Source organism: Dipodomys merriami, unplaced genomic scaffold, assembly GCF_024711535.1.
Source record: "Dipodomys merriami isolate MVZ:Mamm:240054 unplaced genomic scaffold, mDipMer1.0.p SCAF_27, whole genome shotgun sequence".
Lineage (NCBI taxonomy): Eukaryota > Metazoa > Chordata > Mammalia > Rodentia > Heteromyidae > Dipodomys > Dipodomys merriami.
In genome coordinates, this window is record NW_027204159.1 from 1,227,268 (window position 1) to 1,240,312 (window position 13,045).

Sequence of the window (13,045 nt, forward strand, 5' to 3'; positions counted from 1 at the left end):
CCTGTTCAGGCTGACTTTGAAATGTTATCCTCAGATCTCAGCATCTTGAGTAGCGAGGGTTACAGGCATGAGCCACCAGCACCCAGCTAAGGTACGGCTATTTTAAAATCTTCCTTTCTTTTGAGTCTAAAAAGTATGGTCCCAGAATCATTCTGCCTAACACATCCTTTTGCTTTGAAATCATTCCTTAGCAATATATGAAATACATTCTCCCAAGAATGGAGGTGTTTATGACTTTTCAGATAATTATTTTCCAAAATAACAGAATTGAGGCATAAAATATAGAAGAATTATCCATTTAATTTCTTACATTATTAATAATTTTGTATATAGAGAATATGATTATTAATATCAGTCATTTAAACATTATAATAATTTTATGTCTATTCAGAGTTATAAAACTAGACTTATAGTAATAAGCATTTATATTATGTAATAATCTCTTATGTTATAGTTAAAAACCTAATTATCTAGCCTGGCACCGGTGGCTCACGCCTGTAATCCTAGCTACTCAGGAGGCTGAGATCTGAGGATCACGGTTCAAAGCCAGTCGGGGCAGGAAAGTCCGTGAGACTCTTAACTCCAATAAAACCACTTGAAAACTGGAAGTGGTGCTGTGGCTCAAGCGGTAGACCACTCACCTTGAGCTGAAGAGCTGAGGGACAGTGCCCAAGCCCAGAGTTCAAGCCCCACGACTAACCAAAAAGGAAAAAAAACAAAAACAAAAACAAAAACTAATTATCTGTAAGACAAAATCAAGGAAAAACTTTCCAAAAATTTATATTCCACTTTGCAAATATACCATATATATTTTATATACTATAACTTGCAGAATTTTACTATATATAGTACACAGAAACAATGTGCTTGCTCTAAAAGTACTTTCAATTTGTTATCTGAGTTCAATTTATTCATTCCCTATAATTTATTGTCTCTGATTTCAAAATTATTTTAAAAAACTCAATATGACATCCAGCATAAACCATCATTTATATTAATTGGGTGCTATTATTATTGAAAGACAATTAGGTACACATCACTAAATGCCTGAAACAAATTAGGCATGAAAATGTACTAGATTCTAATGAGAAATTAAGTTGTATGTTCACTAGGCCCACAATGTGATGGTGTAGGATACTAAGTGACTTTTACATTCTTACTTGTGGACATTTGTTTCTCAACGTATGTATATCAGAAAGACATCCCAATGGGCAAAATTTACCCTGTGACTGAATGGAGCACACAAATTCGTGGCACACAGCAAAATGTTCAAGCTTAGTTGGCTTCCTGATGCCTGCAAAGGAGACTAGAGTTAGGATGCTGAATGCTAATCACACTGCTGAATCTACTCACTACATTTAAATTCTTAGAGGGAACATATTTATCATTGACTTTGATACTACATCATTTTTAATATTGCTCTCAAGCTGCTGGATAGAATTTCATGTACTAAGGCCAGAGAACCAAGGTAAATGGCAAACATGTTGCAGATTTCTTTTCTCATCTGGAATATTAAAGGAGTGCCTCTAATCTTATACAGAAAGTAGTCAAAAAAAAGTAACCATTTCATACATTGTGTTTTCTTTTAATTGTATAAAAGATCACAATGTGAAATAATTTTTAAATGCCTGAATCAATCATCTACTAATGAAGTAAATTCAAGATATATTAGAAAAATCTAGGGAATAATTATTAGGAAATATATGAAGGTGTCTATATATTCAGGTACAATATCCTGATAGGACAGTAAAAGAATTCAATTTATGCAAACAAAAATATCTTTGTCTTCCTAATAACAGTACTAAAACAAGAAAGTTTGTATCACAGGGGAAACAAACCAAAACAAAATAAACATAGCTGTTATGTATTAAATTTAAACCCAAATATCTTCTAAAATATGAGTTTATCCTGTGTTTGTGTGCATATATATTGAGTTTGACATTCAAAAATATAGCAAATTATTTTATTTTTTTCTTTCTATGCTCATATTATCATAGGCTAAACATTAGTCCATCAATTCTAGAGCTGGCATCATTTTTTAGATTTATTGTTTCTATATACACCCCAAAAACTCAATTCATTGCCAAAAAGTGTACTGTGGACTAATGGGAAAGCATGGACTGTCCAGAGGTGATGGCCAAGACTCAGTAAAAACCTGTTAGGAGGAAAAGTGAAAATAAAGACACATCATTTTTAAAGGAAAGGGCTGGGAAGGTGGCTCAGTGGTAGAGTGCTTGCCTTGCATGTATGAGGCCCTGGGTTCGATTCCTCAGTACCACATAAGCAGAAAAGGCTGGAAGTGGCACTGTGGTTCAAGTAATAGAGCACTAGCCTTGAGCTGAAGAGCTGAGGGATAGCGCCCAGGCCCAAAGTTCAGGCCCCACGACTGGCAAAAAATAAAATAAAATAAAATAAAGGAAAGGTTGTTAAAGAAGATCTCAAGTTTTAATGTTTTGCAATTAAAGGATCAAAAGTTACTTCTCTAAAGAGATCTACAAAATGACCCATATACACAGACAATGTCAGGAAAGAACAGTTAAGCAAGATAAGGAGGAGGAATTACAATTATCAGAAATGAAGAGAAACCTTCAAAATGTTCTTATCTAGACTGCTCCCTTGAAACAAGCAAGATATTTGTCTAGTGTAAAAGCTAATGTAGTCAAGCCTCAAAGAAATTCAAAATGATCTTGTCCATAGTCACACTGAAATTATATAGGATAATAGGATGACCACCTTCTATCACTGTTTATATTTTTAAGCTAATCAACCACTGAATTGAAAATTTTGATAAGTATCAGCTTGCAAAAAGATAAAAAGATACAAATGAATTTTAAATAAAGATGGCAGGGGAAACAAAATCTGTTTAAAAGAAATTCAATAAACAAGAAGACAAAAACAATAGAATTCCTAAAGTCAAAGTAACACACAATCCACAACATAAGAATCTCTGGCTCAAATCAGTAAAATTATTACTAGAAATTAATTCTAGAGGAAAAACAGGAAAACAAATGAAAGAGGAGGAAAGAATCAAGTTAGGTAATGAATATTAACTACAATCAATTGAGGGTTGGGGAATGTCATCAATTTAAACTGAATAATTAAGAACAGTATAAGAATGTTATAATAAAAAATAATAAAATAAGGAATTCATGGTACAGTTTTCAAAAAGTTATAGGAATTAAAAAAACAAACAAACTCATCATCCTAAGAAGCAGCTCAGCTAGATTCAATGTCAGAGGAACACTCAGATATTTCATTCCTACTCATGTACCTTTAGGTACAGTATCCCTGTACCTTTAGGCTTGGAAGGCTGAGATGATAATTCTCTGCCCTTTCTTATAGAAGTAACCCTGCAACCTCAATAAAGGAAGAAATACATACAAAAATGACGGATATCAATATAATGTTTTTCATAGTTTTGTTAGAACTAGGAATATTTTGTTTAATGTTTAAGAGACTATATTAAATTAGGTTTTTGTGTTTTCACACAAAAAAGAAGCTGACTGATGGTAATCGTAAGATTTTTATTTATATAGTTAAGGATAATTTCGTAAGTTTCTGAAAAATAAGTTAACTAAAGCATATGTTGGACTTTTAATCTATAAGTAATAAGTAAACTTTCAGGAAGATTTTCTGCTAAATCTGTAAAACTGCCATGTGAGAAATTTAATATGTTTTGGAAAATTAAGTATATTGGTGGTTTACAGTTAAAATATCTACAGGAATTTAACTAATTAATTTTATAGGGTATGAAATGTTTAGGGAAATTTAGTCTGTCAAATGTATAAATACTAATAAAGAAACAAAATTAATGTTTTAACAAATAACCTAAAATTTTACTATATTTAGGAATAAAGTGAAAAGATCCTAAATTGATCTTAAAACTTATATAAACACTCAGCCTTATAATTTAAAACTTTCCATGAAATATTATTAATTAAAACACCATATACTTATTTCACATATTAAAGACTTTGAAACATTAAAGGTTCGAATACATCTGTGAAGATAACATTATAGTTTCTCCAATCAAGAAATGAACTTCTTTCTAAAGAGGTAAGCATCTTTGAAAGATAAATATTGTTCAAAATTGAGCTATTAGTATGTATGGCATGAGGGAAAATAGTTGTAATTTGAAAGACAAAAATTTCTAAGATACTCATAGAAATTTCCAGTGTATATTGTTAAATATTTAAAAAATTCTATGATGTTCACTTCTTTTTTAACATGGAACTTAATTTAATGCTTATTATTGTCTTACTGAATTGTGGAAGGTGCTCCAAGAAACACAGTTTAGAAAATTCAACATAAGATAGTCAAGGAAATCTCTTCAGGACTCTGTCAAAATGCTAAGCATTATACTGAATGACACAGACAGCTGTTTCAGGACATACTAGCTTCCATTCCTTGGTGCTACCACGTAACAGCTGTTAAGCAGGCTGCCTTGGTGAAATATAATAGGTCTGCCTCAGGAAATTTTCAGGGTCCAAGGCCACTGTTTGAACTTTCCTTCACATAATCCTGGAGCTTCTTCACCTCTTAAGAGTCCCATGCACACCGGGCGCTGGTGGCTCACGCCTATAATCCTAGCTACTCAGGAGGCTGAGATCTGAGGATCGCGGTTCAAAGCCAGCCCGGGCAGGAAAGACCCTGAGACTCCTATCTCCAATAAATCACCAGAAAACCGGAAGTGGCGCTGTAGCTTAAGTGGTAGAGTGCTCGCCTTGAGCTGAAGAGCTGAGGGACAGCGCCCAGGCCCAGAGTTCAAGACCCACGACCGACAAAAAAAAAAAAGAGTCCCATGCACATACATGATTTTTCTCTATGTTCTTTATCCTAAAGATTACAAAATCTTCAACCTAGGTCCTGACTTCCATTGCTAGGAATCACTACCTTGTTGGCCTAAATTAACTTCATATTCAACAGATGTGAATTGGAGTTCATTCTTTTCCATTCAGAAGTCCGCATGCATTACAACTTTCTACAATTATGTGATAACATTCCATTTATTCAGATGCTCTAGACAAAAATGATGGTAAATTTTAGAGTCCCTACGCCCTCAGCCCTCAGTCAGTGAGAGTTACTGCTACATATCCTTAATGACCTTTTCTTTTCTAGTCTAATTTTTGCTATTGACATTCAACATGCCATTCTGTTTTCCCAGTAGCATTATAATAGTGGGTAGCAAGTTGCCCTGATTCTGAGCTCTTCCTCTAATCCTTCATACATAATGATCTGTTTGATTTTAGTACAAATCATTTAGTGTTTTACCTTTATATACCTTCCCCAAATCTTAGTATAACAGCTATGATCCCTGCTGCTCTAGACAAAAATAGTATTTTGATAGCCCTCTGTTACTACAACCTTCACACTTACATTGTTTCTAGAGACATCCAAAATTCTGTGCTTTGTAGTACATGAAATGTGACCTTTCCGATCTATCTTGACAGGTGTGAATTTCTTTCCTGTTTGGAATACCCTTATGATACTTTTCTAAAACACGCATGCATACACATACACACACACACCACAAACACACACACACACACACACACACACACACACACAACTCTAAACATTTTCTTTTGAGGAACTTTCCATGTGCTTCACAAACTCTCCATCTTTCTGTGCTAAATCACTACATTTGTTATTCATATACAAAGACACTCACTTCCAATTTCTGCAATTATTTGCTTTACATAGTACCTTGACCACTAAAATTGGGATGGGATGGATTACTTTCCACATATTAAAAAATTGTTTAGGTATCTAGCACTGCCCCAAAATTGAATCAATAACTTCCTAACATGATTTCCTAAGGTCTAAGTTTACACTTTGACCATTTTCTTCCCTGACTTGTTCTCTTTTACAAACTCAAGCAGAATTACCTATCACACATCCATATTTATTTATTTATCTTTTACTTTTCTTTCCATTATGTTCCATATTCTTTTGTATTTTAACTTGATTGTCAAGGTGATGTACAGAGGGGTTACATTACATAAGTAAGGCAGTGAATACATTTCTTGTCAAACTTGTTACCCCCTCCCTCATTATTTTTCTCCTTCCAGTTTCCTTCTAGTCACTTCTACAAATCAAGTACAAAACACAGCCAAGTTTCGAATATCTTATTTTTAATATCTCCCTTCTTGGTCAGTAATCTATATGCCTGAATAATTACAAGGTGAGGGCCAATGCTGTGACAGCATTAGAGGCTTTTAGCTTTTCTTTTCACAGGGAGAAAATTGACTCATTTCAACAAATATTTGCCTACTAGAAGTCAGCCTCAGCTAAGAAGACACTAGTTTTGCCTACTTGGCAAAAACTACTCATGTCAGCAGACCTCTCATCTTTGGGGGTCTATTTAAACAGTCTGCAATTTAATACAGTTTGCTAGTTACAAGAAAAGTTTCCTAATCACAATCTCTCTATAATTTGTCCTTTGTATTCACGTAAATTTAGGTCAGACCATAGTACATATAATTTTATTCATTAATATGCCTCGTTGTACTTCTTTCTCAATTTCTCCATGAGTCCAGAATTTTCTTGCCTTAGGAGCAATACCATTATTTCCTGTTTTATTTCTGTGTTGCATATGCACTCTGCATACATTATAAACTCAAAAACACATGTTTTCTAAAGGAAATCTTCTAGCCCTGTGATTTTCCTCATTCATGTATTATCTTTAGCATATCAACTTATTGAGCTAACTCATTTTTGGTAATCAGATTGTTATGAAGCATAGATAAAAGCAAAAAAGGATGCCAGTATAAATAAATTCAAGAGACTAAGACATTCCATCAGCCTCTTATCAGTCTTGTTAAGTGCCCAGGGTGAAGATTGCACAGGGTCAAATGGGAAGCTCTGGTCTGACCCTGGTGTGGATAATCATGTCCTGAGGTTGTACAAGGGGAATGCCACTAGTCCCAAATCAACAAGCTCATTCTATTCATAGCCTGGAATAAATTAGGCACTTCAGGGAATGGAAACTGCTATTCTCCCCAGGAGAAACCAGGCTGGCTATATGAGCAGGTCAGAATACCTGCCTTGGGCATGTCAGGTGCCCAGCCAGCTGTAAAGTTCTTGCTAGCCTTTCTCAGTTGGAAGCAGCATAATAGGGCCCATTGTTAACATAGAGAAAATTAGGACCCTCAGCTTTAGAAAAGTTTATTTCCCTCTTACCCAAGATCAAATAAAGAAAGTTCTGGAATATAGATCTACAAAGATCAATGGAGTTGAAACATTTTTGTCAGAAAATTAAACAGAAACGTCTAACACTCTAGTAATAATAAGTTGCTTATACATTTTTTTTCTTGAATTAATCATTATGAATGAGAATACAGGTCAGTATAGTCTACTTACTTTGACATTACTTCTCCCTACATCAGAACGGTAACAATTCCTGATGATTTTGCTATGCTTTCAAATAATTCTGGGAAATAAAATTTAATGAAAAATTAACCTGTGATTAGATTTTCATGCCATGAAAATGATTCAAAATTAAAAAATTAAAAATACAAAAAATGTTTAAAAACAAAATTTACACCTATAAAATTCAAGAAGTAAAAAAGATAGCCACAAAGAGTGATAAGTGATGAGCCACCCATTGCCCTGCCATCAGCCTTGCTTCAAATTGTACATTCATTATCAAGCTTCTGTATTATTAACATATGCTGTTACACTACACTATTAGTGTTGGCTTTACAATTAACATTCACTTACCCTTCATCTCATTCCAAAAACTACACGATAGATGAAGGGAACTACCTTAATATCACAAACTTCCTGGGGGAAGTGGAAAGGCAGAAAATTCACCTATTCCAGCTCCTCAGCCTTTTGGAACAAAGGTTGATCCACAGTGTTGTGTTAGCCAACAGGGAAAAAAAAAAAAAAAAGCCAGACCCACAGAAGGTCATGTATTTGAAAGAAAGTCACATATTGCTCTCTGCTACTTTCTAAATGTGTTTTCTCTTACAATAACAAAAATTCAGCAATTCAATTTAATGTAAATATAATTTTCTAAGGCACAGAGCAATGATATCCTATTCTGAGGTCTGTTTTTCAATAAGGTTTTGATAAGGGACCAAAAAAAAAAAAAGAGGATTGATTTGAGCATAAATAAAACTAATATAAATCAGGTAGCAAAGTATTATGTATTATCCAAATCTGATATGAAGAGTGGCTAATATCAAGAAGGAAGTTCTACAATCATTTTTATATTGCCTTTGTAAGAGATAAGGTTTTCATCTAGTATCTAATACCTAAGGTTTTTCAATTAATATCTAAGGTATTTTATGAATGAGAATAAAAATTACTTTAACTGTATACCACAAACATGAACTGTTCTGTGCTCTACACATGGACTTAAATATGAAACTGGATGGGAATGCAGCCCAGTGGTGAATACTTTGCCTATAGCATTCACAGGCTCTGTGTTTAATTCCTATGATAAAAAAAATAAAGGACTGTATACTTCCTAAGGATATCATGGAAAATAAAAACAACTTGTAAGTTTACTGTCTAAAAGATTTACTGTTGTATCCTTAATGCCTTAGGACTAGTGTCTGGCACTTTAACAGATACTCACATATTAAAAGAATAAATGAATAAACAAGTGGACAAATGAACAGATCATTTTTATTACAATGTTTGTTTTTTAAGGCGAAAATAATAATTTTGTAAAATATCCAGAAGCTCAAAAGAATAAAAAGATTTTTAGATTCAGTCCTTCAATGTTAATAATACCAAAATAAATAACCTATAAAATAATTTTAATATTTTTAGCAATGAATGGAATATATAAAATAATAATAAACATACTCTCACAAATACAAAAGCTTGCTCTAGATGGAAAGCAAGAAAGACAGGAATTCTCAGTTATACAAAATAAGCTCATGTTCATTTTAAGTGTTCATTTTATGAAAGGAAAATGCTACATAATCTAATTGATACAAAAATGTGCTTACAATTTAAATATTTTATCTTAGTTTAAAAGAAGTGTGATATTATCTAGTTTCATATCTATTCTAACTTTCAATTGACACTTATTTGGATATCTAATACAGAAGGAGGAATAGAAATAATATCTAGTGAGAAATGCCTAACAATAGAAAAGCCACATTCAAAATTAAAGTTATTGTGTATTCACATAAAAACAAGACCTTTGAATCATATACATGCAAAGTCAGAGAGGCAAAAACAAATAACTTTTAATAATGTCTACCATATTACTTATCTGTAAAAGGCTGCCTGAAACTATTGCAAGCTCTCATTGCTAGAGTACTGCAGAAAGCATGTGCTGGGAAATATGTTCCTCACGGCCACCTCTGATTATTGGCGGGGCTACCACTCTCATTAGCCTAACATTTAGTTTACCAGAGCATCTGCTTCTGATTCTGCCAACACATGACCTTAATTTGTGGCCAAAGGTTGAGCTGAGGGATACAAGCATTATTGTTTCTCACCTTGTAGTCAGATTTTTTACTCTTGATTCCTTAATTACATATAAAATGTACTAAACCTTTTAGGGGAACAGTTTCTGCTGTTGTAGTAGTGCTGGTGCTGGTGCTGGTGCTGGTTATTGGGTGAATATGTTCCAGTGATACTTTTGTTCTTTTCTTTTTTTTTAACTGACACTACCACAGTTTGCATAAACCTTTTGCAAAAATCAAGCCTCTCTAGGAATTGCTTAAAATATATCTGTCTTCAAATAACTTCTTTTGGGATAAGTACACTAGCCTGTTAATTTCCCTCCTTCATCTTTTTCTTTCCCATCTGAAAAAGCAAAGCCCAGAAAAGTAACACCATATCACCTTTAGAGGAACTGAAGCTGATTAGTTAAGACCAGTAATCATGTGCATAAGCCAATCCTAAAGTGAAATCTTAAACATCACTGAAGAGCACTGAAGTATATTCAGCTGCCATATTTATATTCCCATTTAGGAACTTTAATGTAAACACATTTTACCTATTTTTCTTTTTTTATATTATTAAAATTTCACTAAGGGTAACAACAAATCACTCCTTAAAGCTTACTTTCTCCTATGAAAGAAAAAAACCCTCAACAAGTTAAAGGCAAATTCAAGTTCTTCCTATTTCAGCACACTTCAAACTGTCTTATTTTTCCCTTTCATCAAATGAGGCTTTAAATTTGTTTCTCCTCTATATAGCAATAGAGTAGAAAAATATCATTGCAAACTTAAAACTACAAAAGCAAACAAACAAAGAAAAACACCACAAAGTCTGGGAGCTGTGGGGAAAGATAAATAATAAAAAAAAAAAAAAAACAGAACCTACACATATTTCTATCTGGCCAGTCAATCAGTATTTTCATATGCAAATTATACTATATTATGAGAAGCTACTCAAAATGAAAAACAGAAAGCCCTGTGTAACTTTAGGCTGTGTGTTATTCTAAGTCTAGGTCTCAACTAGAGAAGCTGGGTCTCATCAATTAGTTTTGCTGTGAAACATGTTAAAGAACACAGTAAGTTGGAGTCAATGACTCAATTTTTGTGGAATAAAGAATCACCTCATAGTACTAATGTTGACATTACTAAACAAAAATCAGACATTTTCCTATGCTCACTTTTGTCTTTATACTTAAGGTTTTGGCCAACTTTATAAAAAAAAAACTCCTACAATATGTCTTAAACATTGTAAAATTCAAGTCATCTGGAGGATAAGGGTAAGTTGATCATATGAGTAAAGTATGCATATTTCTGAGAAGAATGCATATTAAGCAGAATTTCATAAAATGGGATATATCAGGAGAAAAGCAAAATAACACAAAATTTTACTTTTAGTTCCATTCAATGACATTTCTAGTCATTTGACCATGGTATATTCTTTTGCTGCTGAGGTTTTTTTCTTCATATGTAAAAATAAAACAGTTGAACTGAATAAACTATATTTCCTTAAAATTCTATGAAGCCTAAGAAAATTTGAATTTTAAAGAACAGACATAATTATATGTGTGTATGTGTGTGTGTGTGTGTGTGTGTGTGTGTGTGTGTTTAAGCACTGAAATGACAAAAATGGCCTACTACAACAATATTTAATGGCACTGACAAACCTTTCTCTTTGGCTCAAAATGTTCTGTTTTAATAAAAGTGCTACCCAGCTAGTAAGCAAATACCTGTACATTGAAAATATTTTTACAGCAAGCATAAACAGTTTGACAGTAATTTGTATCATTCTCACGGGAAAATAACTTCTCCAATCTCATCTTTCTAGTCTATGTAGCAGTGCCAATTTATAGGCATATAAAATTCGAAATCTCTTCTGTGCATCAATTATAACTTACGCAGCTCCCTGAGCAGCATTTAAAAAGCAAAGAAGTGCAAACAATATTCTGCCTGCTGACATAGTAAAAAATTTAGCTAACATAGCTTTAGAACCTTACAATTTAACTGCAATCAAATATCCGTTTTTCAAGAAAAAAAACATCCAACGGGGACAATATCCTAAGTATATAAAATCTTACATCTAACTAAGCCATACCTAAAATTATCTAAATAGTTACCTAAAGAAAAAGTCTATAGCTTTGAAAGAGACTATTTTTCCTTGTTATCCTGAATTTTATTTTAAAAGACTGCACTTAAACCCATAAATATACATATACGTAACATACAAAAAAATGATACTTATTATAACATGTAAGTAAAATTATACTATAGAGAACAAGTTTTAAAAAAATTGTTAGTCTGTGAAAATTCCAGAAGAATAAATAAAATGAGGTCACAGATAAGAGAGAACAAAATTAATGACACATCAATTAGAATTTAACAACTTGGAAACAAGAACTTTCTAGGTGGGAGAATTTATATCTGTATATATGAGTCATTGTTAGGAGTAGAGGTGAAAGGTAATAAATTTTTTTCAACCTTTTAAGAATGGTGGATAGCTATAATTGAAGGTGATGGTTTGGTAAGCTATATTAATAGACATTTTGGTTGAAATGTGGTTTTTATGTGGGAAAGGGAATTCTAAGTTGGATGATTAATTATTGTGGCATTAAGTTACCATAGAAATAACATCTACAACCAAAGGAGCTAGAAAATTTTTCCATCATCTATATATGCTCCTCTACTTTTCTGAGAAATGTAACCAAGTGAAAAACTACACCTGTATATTCTCACAGTCCAAAAGACCCAAAAAGTCAACAAAAATTCTGACAGCCCATAAGTATAAAAATCCTATTTTCAACTCTTTAATTTTAGATTGCTTTGATGGACTTGGGTTTTAGAAATTTTCCCTTCGAGCAATCATGTACAGTCATGAGAGATGCAGAGGCAAGTAGTTTCTGGTCAGCTGTAGACCAGAGATAGTCCAAGGGTACCCTAGAATAGCACATGGCTTAACTATAATATAAAGCATAATTTAGTCTCTAATTTCATCAGTTTAAAAATCATGGGGGGGAAGGGGGGGACTGGCCCTAAGGCTAGAACCTGGCATAGGAGTTATCAGCCTAAAGGCACATTTTCCTAGAAACTATTTTGAAGGTTTTATAGGTAAAACTAGATAAGGTTCACTTACTTCTTTTATTCTTCATTTAGGATTCAGTTTCCTTTGTTAAAGTAGTAAATTTATCTACTGAAGTAATAAACCTGAAAATTTCATCCAATTCAAATCAGACTATTTTTTACTCCAGATTAAATATGATTTTATTAACATTTTAGATAGGTAAGAACTTAGAAGAAACTTCCAGTTTATGTTCTTTTTTACCATGGGTCATATTTATTTTACAAATATTTGTGAATGTTTGTATGTTTGTGTGTTTATACATCATTCATTCTTAAATAATGAAGAATGGGCCAGATACAGGTTATTTTATAAGAGTCATAAGAAGCTCATTGACTTTAAAATCCGCCAAGGGACAGGACTTATGTAAGCAAGTTTAGCCTGTTCTTTGGTTCACTGAAAATAATGATGATAATGATGGAAATAATGATAACGGATAAGTGAGAGTCAAAAAAAATGCAGTGTTTATTGAAGAGAATGCCAGAAATATTTGTAGGATTCCATTTACATGCTACATAAACCT

At 32.9% G+C, this 13,045-nt stretch overlaps 1 protein-coding gene across 1 annotated transcript in view; it reads right to left on the reverse strand.

Moving 5' to 3' along the window:
* Positions 1–13,045, reverse strand: part of Fbxl17 (F-box and leucine rich repeat protein 17) — a 461,687-nt gene that overhangs the window by 241,781 nt on the left and 206,861 nt on the right. The gene's annotated exons all lie outside the window — the stretch shown is intronic.